Source organism: Chiloscyllium punctatum, chromosome 16 (assembly GCF_047496795.1).
Source record: "Chiloscyllium punctatum isolate Juve2018m chromosome 16, sChiPun1.3, whole genome shotgun sequence".
Taxonomy (NCBI): domain Eukaryota; kingdom Metazoa; phylum Chordata; class Chondrichthyes; order Orectolobiformes; family Hemiscylliidae; genus Chiloscyllium; species Chiloscyllium punctatum.
In genome coordinates, this window is record NC_092754.1 from 96,348,904 (window position 1) to 96,359,283 (window position 10,380).

Here is a 10,380-nt window from a genome sequence, read left to right on the forward strand (position 1 = left end):
TGGGTGGGTTTCCTCGGGTGCTCGAGCTTCCTCCTACAGTCCAAAGATGTGTAGGTTAGGTGGATTGCCTATGCTAAACTGCCCACAGTGTCCATGTATGTGCCGGTTAGGCCATTAGCCATGGGAAATGCAGGGTTACAGGGATAGGGTGGGTCTGAATGGGATGCTCATCATAGGTTGGTGTGGACTCCATAGATGAATACCCTGTTTCTGCACTATAGGGACTCGATTATATTCTCATGAAGAAGAATGTACTTGTCTCAATGTGTTGCAAATCTGTGGAATTACCTATTCAAAATGCGGTGGATGCCAGGACAATGAGCAGATTTAATGAAGCGATGCAGATGTTTATTTTGCAATGAGATGAAGGGTGAGAGAGAACAGGTGGGAAAATCCAGCTGAGACCGAGGTGAGCTCAATCATCACCGTATTAAATGGTAGAGCTGGTTCAAAGGGTTGCATTGCCTCTCCTGTGCCCAGTGCTTATCTTCTTACGGTAATAACTGGAAAGCTGAATTAAAACTCACCATCTTCACCAAAGGAGATTTTGGAAAATGCAGGATAGTCAGGTGGGTTAGCGTTCCAAACTTAGGTAGTGAGGAAGCATATAGGAGATAATGATTTTGCAATTTTAAACTGAGGGGGACAGTGATTTACGGTTTTAGACTGTGCAGTACATTCACACCGTCCAGAATACTCTGTTGTGAATATCTATCCTATAGTTTACTACAAAGCCAAGGTCTTTGAGAATGAAACGCAAAACACCCAGGTAACAATGTCGCACCTCGTAATCTGATAAAAGACTTCTGATAAATCTGGTTGAATTTAGAACACAGCTGGAATGCTGGAAGATTAGATCCAATCCCAAGATCCAGTGCTTAAACAAAGGAGACTACAATAGGATGAGGCAGGAGTTGGCTAATCTAGACTGGAAGCAAAGACTTTATGGTGGGAAAGTTGTCGGACAGTGGGGGAATACCAAAGCAATTTTTCAAAGTACTCAGCAAAAGTATATATCAGGGAAAAGGAAGGACTGTAGGAAAAGGAGTAATCTGCCGTGGGTGGCTAAGGAAATAAGAGAGTCTATCAAACTGAAATAGAAAGCATACAAATTGGCAAAGACCAAGGAGAAACTCGGAGATTAGAAAAACTTTAAATATCAACAGAAAACTAGATGGTATTGGGGGAGAAAAAAGTGGTGAGTAGTTATCCCCAGGGCCGGAATAGCAGTTTACACTGCTAGAGGGGAACCTATTGTGTGGGGAACATATGGCCTCTGTAATTGTTGAAGCACTTAACTGTTACCATAGAGATAATCCTGATCAATTTAAAAATCACAGCACACTCCAAAAGCTTGTACTTCCAAATAAACCTGTTGGACTATAACCTGGTGTTGTGTGATTTATAAGTTTGTCCACCCCACCCCACCACCGGCTCTTCCACATCAGAATCCTGATAGATACCCCACTGAAACTGAAGTGCCTGTCAGATACTTGACGGAGCCACAGGGGTGTGGGGGGAGGGGTGTGTGTTTTAACCATAAAGGGCTAAACTGAACTAGACTTTCTATTTGCCGTTGCCATGGAGATAATATTGAGAGACAGTCTCTATTCAAAGTCCCAAACCACAAAGGTATAAGAATGGGAGCCGTACATCGGACAGGCGGGGAGTTACCTGATGCTGCCTGCAGTTGTTTTGCATGTACACTACCCAGGTAACTACCATGTCTCATCAATAAATACTCAAAGAAGACCTCTCAGAGTTCTGTGCCTAGTTATTGCTATCCAGCAGGGTTCAGGAATATGAGCACACAGCAGTCAGTCTTCACAGTGGAGGATACGAAGAACATGCCAGTAATTGATAAGGAGACTGAGGAAGGTGAGGACCTAGATAATAACCATGATCGCGAAAGAGTTAGAGCTGGGCAAGCTAATGGAGTTAAAGGTAAACAAGTCTCATTGCCCTGATGGAATACATCCCAGGATACCAACAGAGTTAGTGGGAGAAATAGCAGATGCACTTCGAGTTATAGCATCCTGCAGCAGAGTCAGGCCCTTTGGCCCAAACTGGCCCATGCTGACCAGAATGTCCATCCACGCTAACCCCATTTCCCTGCACTTGGCCAATTTGCTTCTGACCCTTTCCTATCCATGTCTTTGTCCAAATGTCTTTTACCTGTTGAGTGTTCCTGCCTGAACCACTTCCACTGGCAGCTCATTCCATATACATAAAACCCTCTGTGTCAAACAGTTGCCCCTCAGCTTCCATTTTAGTCTTTCTCCTCTAACCTTAAACTGATCCAATCAAGCCGTCCAATCCTTGAGTTCCTGGGAAAAAGACTGAGTGCATTCACCTTATCCATGCTCCTCATGGTTTTATACACTTCTAGAAAAGAACCCCCTCAGTTTCCTCTGCTCTGAACATCAAATCCTCACTTGTCCAACCTCTCCCTATAACTCAGACCCCTGAGCCCTGGCAACATCCTTGTAAATTGTTCTGCACTTTTTCCAGTTTAATAACTGAAACCTACATTACATTCATCATATTTCCAGTGTTTCCCCGCGGCGCTGGAACCGACGTGACAATGCCAATGGATTACAATCCATGATCGAGAATGAACTCCTTTACAACAATCCCATTTTCATCGTTTATTCTATGGTGCAGGTATCCTTGTGTCTTTCTGGTTGCATGGTTCATTAAAGACTTGTCCTTCTACAAAGCAAAGTTGTGGCTTAATTGTTCCTGGGAAATGTGCCATGATTTTGCAGACTTTCAAAAACAAATGAAATCTCTCTCCACACTCCCATGCTGACATGGACTTGGCTGTGTCTCAGTAATGTTTCCAGTCACATTGAGATTTGAAATATTCGCCCACGGACAGAATACACACCTTTCCTTCCAGATGAAAAGGCCAATGATATTCAGATCGGCACGGATCAGATCTGAACATGAAATTCCATTTGAATTTCTCATCCGCAAATCCACCCTTTCAGTATCGTACAACAGAGCACACAAGTTACCACTGTTAATACAGGATGGAAATTCATAAGACAATTGTAGTATTAAACTGTAGTTTCCTTGTTCCCCCAAAGCTTTAAACCTCAGTCTCACAATTTCTCTCTTCTGTGAACTGAAATCCAAACCAATCCCCCCACTCCTTTCCTCCACAACCAGTTCTCACACACTCTCTCTTCGAATTCAGTTTCCTAGCTCCTGATGAGAACCATCCTGCATACACTGCTTCCTGCACACTCTGGCCAAGACCCATCTTACTAAAATGAGCCAAATTAGAATTTTAATTGCAGGCCCATACTTGTCCCTTTCCATAACAACCCTGAATCTTCACAAAAGAGTTCGGATAACTTTCTGCAAAACGCTGCACCACTGATAGTCTGATCACATGTCAGGGTAGCAAGAGAAGGGGTCATTCCCCTGGGTCCTGCTCCCAGAGGGATGAAGCTGCTAATGATAGATTAATCCCTCACACCCACAGTCTCCTTCCCAGGCACTGACCTATACTGTGCATACTCCCACAGTTGCCAGCACTGCGCCAGAGCATTGGTCTTCCCTCCTACAGCACGTGCTCCCGATCGTACAGGAGTCCGGGTGATTGACAGCAGCTGCTGCCCAATATATCAGAATCCCTACAGTATGGAAACAGGCCCTTCGACCAAACAAATCCATACCGACCCTGCAAACTAACTGCACAGACCCATGCCCCCTAACTAATGTAACTAATACTATGGGCAATTTAGAATGGCCAATTGACCTGCCCTGCACATCTCAGGATTGTGGGAGGAAACCGGAGCACCCAGAGGAAACCCGCTCAGACACGGGGAGAATGTGCAAACTCCACACAGACAGTTGCCCTTGGCCGGAATCGAACCCAGGTACCTGGTGCTGTGAGGCAGAAGTGCTAACCACTGAGCCATCTCGATAGGGTGGAGGGGGCGTGGCTGGAGGACTGGGACAATGGGATTGCGAACAGTGAATGAATGTGGAAGACACTGGGGGATGGACAGGTCAGTGAGGGACAGGATCAGTGCAGCAGCAGGAGGGGATCCTAGACAAACTGAGCAATGGGAGAGTCTGACAGGAGAGAAACTACAGGAAGGTTCTGTTTGGAAGCTCAGGCAGGGACAGTTGGGAGACAGCATGGCCTCGTGGCTTGGGCAGGTTTACTAATCAGACTCTTCAAAGATGCTGTTTCTCAACTCGGAGCCTGATCCTCCGAGTCCAGAGGTAAGGACACTTGCCCACCAGGAGATAGTGTAAGGGATACAGGGACTGACCTTCAAAAGGAACTCACCTGTGTTGGTGACATGAACAAGACTCAATACAGAGTCACTGACAAAATGCTGGTGCACTTGAACTTCATCCAGAATATTAACACCTATAACTGGGCAACACAGACCCAAATGTACAGAGTTAAATCCTGGATACTAATAACAGCTTTGTGCATGGGAAATCATATCTCATGAATTTGACTCAGTTTTTTTGAAGAAGTAACAAAGAGGATTGCTGAGGTCAGAGCATGAACATGATCTACATGGACTTCAGTAACGTGTTTAACAAGGTTCCTCATGGGAGACTGGTCAGCAAGGTTAGATCGCATGGAGTACAGAACTGGCCCGAAGGTAGAAGGCAGAGGGGGTTTTTCAGGCTGGAGGCCTGTGACCAGTGGAGTGTCACAAGGATTGGTGCTGGATCCACTACTTTTTGTCATTTATATCCATGATTTGGATGTGAACATAAGAGGCATTGTAAGTAAGTTTGCAGATGACACCAAAATGGGGGGTGCAGTAGACAGTGAAAAGGATTACCTCAGAGTACAAGAGGATCTGGATCAGATGGGTGAATGGGCTGAGGAATTCAGTTCAGCAAAATGCGAGCTGCTGCATTTTGGAAAAGCAAACTTTAGCAGGACTTATTAATAGTAGGTTCCTGGGGAGTGCTGCCAAACAAAGAGTCCTTGGATTGCAAGTTCATAGTTCCTTGACAGTAGAGTAGCAAGTCGATAGGATAGTGAAGGCGACAGTTGGTCTGCTTGTCTTTACTGGGCAGAGCATTGAGTATAGGGGTTGGGAGGTCATATTGCGGCTGTACAGGACATTGCAAAAGTTGCCGAATCAATATTCCATAGAATTCTGTTTTATTCCTATCAGATGGATGTTCTTAAACTTTAAAGAGATCAGAAAAGAATTATAGCATGTTGCCAGGGTTGGATAGGCTGTTTTCCCTGAAGCATCAGATGCTGAATGGTGACCTGAAAGAGATTTTTAAAATCAGGCTGGGCGTGGATAGGGTAAATAGACAAGATATTTGCCCTGCAGTGGGGGGAGTACAGAACTAGGGGAGTGGGAGGGAGGGTAGGTAGGTAGACAGGGGGTGGGTGGATCAAGAGGGGTGGGACCGAAATGGGTGGGGAAAGAGGGGGGGTGCAGAGACAGGTGGGCACAGTGACGGGTGAGGACAGAAAGTGGGATTAGAGAGGAGGGGAAGAGACGGGGGCGGGGGGGTGAGGCGACTGACAGAAAGGGCAAATAGACATGGGTTGAGGGGGGGGGGGGGGGGGAGACCAACAAAGGAAGGAAGAGATGGGGGACGGGGGGGTAGGGGGAAAAGGTCAACGGGGGGGGCGGGAAACAGACCGTCTGAGGGGGGTGTGGACGGTTGAGGGGGGTGTGGACAGGCCGACGGAGGGGGGAGGGGGCTGGGGAGCCAGACCGACAGGAGTGAGGGGGGGGGGGGGGGGGGGTGGGGGAGAACAGGCCGACGACAGCGGGGGGCGGGGGGGCAGACAGAGTGGGGGGATGGAGCAGACAGAGCGGGGGAAGACGGGGAGAAGATGGAGAGTTATTTTATAGATCTAAAACTCAACCCTGTTCCTGTTTTCTCCTCCTCACCTTAATTCCCTCTGAAGGGCTCAGAACAACTGCATAGTTCTTGGAAAGTCGAGTTTCAGGGAGATTAGGTGCTGACCATGGCATTTGGGACTCTAACATTGAATGAAATGTGCTGATCAATAAATGGACTCTGGTTCGATTCCACTGTCTGTGTGGTGTTTGCACATTCTCCCTGTGTGTCTGCGTGGGCTTCCTCTGGGTGATCTTAATTTCCTCCCACAAATCCAAAGACATACAGGTTAGCTGGATGAGCTTTGGGTAATGGTAGGTTACAGAGTTAGGGTGGAATGCTGTTCCGATGGTTGGTATGGTCTCATGGGCCAAAAGGCCTGCTTCCATACTGTAGGGAATCTGTCACTGAGTATAGGGATTAGGAGGGCATGTTGTGGCTGAGTAGGGTATTGGTGAGGCCAGTTTTAGAATACTACATTCAATTGCGGTCTCCCTGATTTCAAAAAGATGTTACCAGAAAAGGACTCAACCTCTTAATGACAAGTTCCTGGGAAGTGTTGACAGACAAACAGACCATGCAGTGTGGGCTGATAGTTCCTTGAAAGTGGGGTTGAAGGTAGACAGGTCAGTGAAAGTGGTGTTTGCGATGCTAGCTGTTTTTGGGCAGTGCATTGAGTATAGGAGTTGGGAGATCATGTTTCGGTTGTACAGTTTATTGGCTCGACCACTTTTGGAATCCCCAGACTGCTTTAAATTCCAGTCTCCCTGTTACAGGAACGATGTTGGGAAACTTGAAAGAGTTCAGAATGGTCTTACTAGGGTGTTGCCAGTATTGGAACATTTGAACCATAGGGAGAGACTGAATAGGCTGAGGCTATTTCCCTGCAGCACTGGACACTTTAGGTGGCTTTATTGAACTTTATAAAATTATGAGGAGCAATGATAGGGTGACTAGTCATGGTTTCTTTTTTCCCAGGGTAGGGGAGACCAAACAAATGTGAATCTTTTTTCCAAAGTGGAAATGACAAATTCTAGAAGTGAGATGGCAAGTTTAAAGGATATGAAAACTGAAACAACTGAAGATGCTGTAAACCAGGAAGAGAACAGAAGTTTCTGGAAAAGTTCAACAGGTCTAGCAGCATCTGTGAAAAGAAATTAGAGTTAACGTACCTGAGGAAGGGTGACCAGACCCGAAATTTGAACTGATTTTTCTTCACAAATGCTGCATGACCTGCTGAGTATTTCTAACATCTGTGCAAGTTTAAAGGGAGTTGTTTGGAGTGCATACCTGAGAGGAACTTTATAAAGTGCGAGTGAGACCACATCTGGAGTAATGACAGAAGTTTTGGTCCCTTTATTTAAGGAAATAAATCATTCCATCAGAGGCATTTCACAGAAAATTGACTGGGATGAACCCTGGTTTGCAGGGATTATCTTTTAAGAAAATGCTGAAGAAATTGGGACTCTACTCACTGGATTTGGGAAGAATGAGAGGGGATCTCATTGTAACATGCAGGATACTTAAGGAGTTTGACAGGGTGAATACGGAGAGGATATTTCCCATCATGAGGGAGTCTGGAACCAGATTCTGGGTCAGTCACGGAATCACGGGTTCTGTTTTGGATTCGTCAAGTTTAAGGCAACACCGACACAGGTCAGGGGTTTCAGTAGCAATGGAGCTGGGGTGAGGTGGAGACAAGCAACATTTAAGAGATTGGAATTCCTGGTGTTTGTGATTGTGTAGATTAGATTAGATTAGATGAGATGAGATTCCTTACAGTGTGGAAACAGGCCCTTCGGCCCAACAAGTCCACACCGCCCCGCCGAAGCGTAACCCACCCATACCCCTACCCCCTATATCTACACCTACCCCTTACCTAACACTACGGGCAATTTTAGCAATGGCCAATTCACCTGACCTGCACATCTTTGGGACTGTGGGAGGAAACCGGAGCACCCGGAGGAAACCCACGCAGACACGGGGAGAACGTGCAAACTCCACACAGTCAGTTGCCTGAGGCGGGAATTGAACCCGGGTCTCTGGTGCTGTGAGAGACCCAATGCTAACCACTGTGCCACCGTGCCCGTCCCGAATGTCTGATCAGAAGCTCACCTTGGGGTCAGATATGAGAGCAATATTGTGAAGAGTGTGGTTCTGCCTCAGATAGTTCACAGGGAGAGGGAGGGGCTCAGCAGTAAGGGAAAGTAATTTGTAATAGCAACTGAAGGCAATGGGTTTAACCATTGCAACGTTCTGTTGCAGGAAATTGCAGCCAATCGCGAAGTGGGAGTGCGATGAGCAGTTTGATAACTGAGTGATTGGGGGGGGGGGGGGGGGGGGGGGGGGGGGGGATGATGGAGAGGGAGAGCTGGGCATTGTCAGTGTACATGTGAAACCGAATACGGTGCTTTTGGACAATGTCACCTCCTGGCAGTATGTAGGTGAGAAACAGGAGGGACCGAGGAGAGATCCTTAAGGGACACCAAATACAAGGAATTCAGAAAGGAAAGGGAGAGTTGGGACGGAGTAGGTTTTTGCATTAAACGGCGGGGTCAAATATTGGTTTGTAGCAGAATGGGATAGAAGGACATAACCAGAAAAGACAGACAGACAGAACAAGGAACAATATCTGTGATTTGGTGAGGGGGAGTGATGAGGAGGAGGAGCAGCCCAACTCCAAAAGCACTATTCCTACATCAGTGACATCACCCAACTCCACCCTAGTATCGGCTCATTTACTGAAACACTCGTCCATCCCTGTGTTATCTCCAGACTTCATTATCCAAACACACTCCTGGCCAGCCTCCCACATTCAACTTCCATGTAATCTCAAGAGTATCTAAAACCCTACTGCCCAAGTGCTCACTTGTACTAAAACTTGTTGATCCATCAAAAGGTTCCTATTAACAAGCAACAATTTAAAATTCTCACCCTTGATGTAATTCCTGGCTGTGAACAGCCCTGTCTCCCTGCACCACACAACCTGTGAGACCCCGACAACTCATTTTCTTTCAAACTCCCAACGATGTGTTTATACATTGCTTCACCTGTCTGGCTGTTTCTACTGTTGCCAAGGCAACACGGTCTGGAATTCCAACCCTAACCCTCTCAGACCTGCTTTCCTCCTTTCAGGTATTCCTGAAAACCTGCTTATTTGGCAATTCTTTTGATCACCTGACCTAATATCCCCATCTGTGGCCTTAAGTCAGAAGTTCTCAATAGTATTTCTGTGGAATTATAAACATGATAAAAAAAACTGTTGTTGATTTGCACATACATTGTCAACTTTTCAATGTTACTGAGTGAATAATCTATAACAGCTCTTACCCAACCACATTGTGGGAGCACCTTCACCACACGAACTGCAGCTGTACAACGAAGTCAAACATCACCTTCTCCACAGGCAATGGGGCTTTGGCACTAATCACTGGTATCTGTGGAGGGAGAAACACACGGTTGATATTTCAGGGAGTGCAAAATGCATTATAGGGAGGGAAAATGGTGCAGAATTTGGATTTTGAAATTTGTGTTTTACAATGTGCACTAAGTTCTGTAAAACCTTTCGTCACATATCATGAAAATTTCCTCCTCTTCCTGGTCAATGTGTCTTTCCTTTCCCCTGCCCTTCACTTTCACACATTTCCAATGCCCTGGTCACAAAAACAGTGTGCTGTCAGTGAAGTTTATCACGTGGTTGAGAATTATCCCGCCCCTCATTCACTCCGATTGGTTGAAGGACCAACTAGCACCTCTAGCCCCGTTCGCCCACTCTTATTGGTCCTGCGCTGACATCAATAATCCGAGGCCCATTGTGGGCTGGAGCATGCTCAGTGCTTCCTGATTTTGCTGTTGTTCATCAGGTATGAGAGAGAGGGCTCATCTCTGTTTCTCTTGATGTCAGACAATAACAACAACTACCTGCATTGTATGGAGCCTTTCACATTGACAAGTCTCTTAAAATGCTTCACGAATGATGGAAATGTTGATTAAAGAGAACGATTTTTAGATACATCTTTAAAGCGGACAGAGAGAGTTAGGGAAGATATTCCAAAGGTTTGTGTCCTCGGCAGCTCCAATCGTGGAGTGATATAGGTGGTCAACAGCTTACAGTGGAGAGTTAGTGGTTAACCATAAGTCAACAACCTCATGTCGTAGCCCCCTACCCCACACACCAGGCCTCGTTCTCACAGCCTGCCATGACACACTACCACTAGCCACTAACAGTCTCCACTAACAGCTAATGACCCTCCCCCAGCCAGATCGTTATCCACTCCTTTATCCAACCGTTCTTCTCACTCTATCCCCATCTATCCTTTACTCCTTTTATCCCCCCCCCCCATTAACTTCTGCACATAAACTGACTTTTTTTCTCAGTAACATCTGTCCTGAGGAAGGGACACTGGGTCTGAAACTTTAACTCTGATTTTTCATCATAGATACTGCCAGACCTGCTGAGCTTTTCCAGAACCTCCTGGTTGTTGTTTCTGATTTACATCTCCCGCAGTTCTTTTGCTTTTAATT

The 10,380-nt window shown here is 46.2% G+C and overlaps 1 long non-coding RNA gene across 1 annotated transcript in view; it reads right to left on the reverse strand.

Moving 5' to 3' along the window:
* Window positions 1-10,380, reverse strand: part of LOC140487235 (uncharacterized) — a 143,092-nt gene that overhangs the window by 3,877 nt on the left and 128,835 nt on the right. The window lies entirely within an intron of this gene.